Below are 2,054 nucleotides of genomic sequence, written 5' to 3'. Positions count from 1 at the left end.
ATTACTCCACTCATCGACCGCTATCCAACATGCATCTAGAGTATTAAGTTAAAAACAGAGTAACGCCTTAAGCAAGATGACATGAAGTAGAGAGATAGTTTCATGCAATATGATAAAAAACCCATCTTGTTATCCTCGATGGCAACAATACAATACGTGCCTTACTGCCCCTTCTGTCACTAGGAAAGGACACCGCAGGATCGAACCCAAAGCTAAGCACTTCTCCCATGGCAAGAACAACCAATCTAGTAGGCCAAACCAAACTGATAATTCGAAGAGACTTGCAAAGATAACCAATCATACATAAAAGAATTCAGAGAAGATTCAAATATTATTTAGATAGACTTGATCATAAACCCACAATTCATCGGTCTCAACAAACACACCGCAAAAAGAAGATTATATTGAATAGATCTCCACGAGAGAGGGGGAGAACATTGTATTGAGATCCAAAAAGAGAGAAGAAGCCATCTAGCTACTAGCTATGGACCCGTAGGTCTGAAGTAAACTACTCACACTTCATCGGAGGGGCTTGGATGATGATGTAGAAGCCCTCCATGATCGATGCCTCCTCCGGCGGAGCTCCGGAACAGGCCCCAAGATGGAATCTCGTGGATACAGAAAGTTGCGGCGGTGGAATTAGGTTTTTGGCTCCGTCCCCGATCGTTTGGGGGTACGTGGATATATATAGGAGGAAGAAGTACGTCGGTGGAGCTTCGAGGGGCCCACGAGGCAGGGGGCGCGCCCTAGGGGGGGCCCCTACCCTCGTGACCACCTCGTGGCTTTCTTGACGGAGGGTCCAAGTCTCCTGGATCTTATCTGATGAGAAAATCACGTTTCTGAAGATTTCATTCTGTCTGGACTCCGTTTGATATTCCTTTTCTTCGAAACCCTAAAACAGGCAAAAACAACAATTCTGGGTTGGGCCTCCGGTTAATAGGTTAGTCCCAAAAATAATATAAAAGTGGATAATAAAGCCCAATAATGTCTAAAACAGTAGATAATATAGCATGGAGCAATCAAAAATTATAGATACGTTGGAGACGTATCAGTTTTCAACATTGTGTTAATATGATTGTTGATCCCTTGACTAAGCCTCTTAGTCAGGAGGTATTTGGCAAGCATGTTAAGGCTATGGGTTTACGAATATTTGAATGGTCGTTTGGGACAAGTGGGAGATATTGGAATTATGTGTCCTGCAACTATATTCAAATTACTAGAAATTACTAATATTCGGAATACCTCATTATGGAATTATACATGTATTTGTACATGAAATTGTTTTACATGTTTAGCATGAAAAAATATCACTTGTTGGAATGTACTTAAGTAACATATGCTTAAGGAAGCTGGTCAATTATCAGTGGAATACAATATACTATTTATATTGAAAAGACTACCCGGGTACACTGATGATTGGAAGGAGCTAGATCATATAGTTAGATTACAGTCCTAATGTTGATCTACATAATTAGAGGAATTTACACTCTATTATGGCGCTTTGCTCACAAGCGCGTGCTTCGGGGACAAAACGGGTAGAATTCGTTAAACAGACAAATATGATCGTGGTTGGTAATTTGATCTGTACTCTATCCTGGAAACTAGTGGAAAAGACTAGGAATCTTATATCTGTATAAGAGATGGACTCTTTGGAAAGACAGTATAAGAAGGTCCCTACCCCAGCCTCAAATATGAGAATTGTGAGCGGCACCACGTCTACCCCAGCTTCAGATATGAGAATTGTGAACGGCACCACGGATAAGCACAGAAAAATTAGAGGGTAGACCGCAAACCCTAAATTTTTAACAGTAGTGTCCGATTGGAAGAATGAGTCGGATTTGTAAGGTAGGCCGTAGCGTGCATTAAAAACAATAAGGTGCGCATAAAGGCGATCCCTCGCGCTAGACACGTCATCACAGGTACGACAAAAAAACGCAGTAGCGATTGGGTGAGAGAGAGAGGGGGGAAAAGGACTCCTCCCACGCGCCCCGACTCCTTCCACGCGCGCCGACTCCTCTCGTCCCTCACGAACCCTAGCCGCCTCCTCCTCCTCC

Source organism: Triticum dicoccoides, chromosome 1A (genome assembly GCF_002162155.2).
Source record: "Triticum dicoccoides isolate Atlit2015 ecotype Zavitan chromosome 1A, WEW_v2.0, whole genome shotgun sequence".
Classification (NCBI taxonomy): domain Eukaryota; kingdom Viridiplantae; phylum Streptophyta; class Magnoliopsida; order Poales; family Poaceae; genus Triticum; species Triticum dicoccoides.
This window is presented reverse-complemented; position numbering follows the sequence as displayed.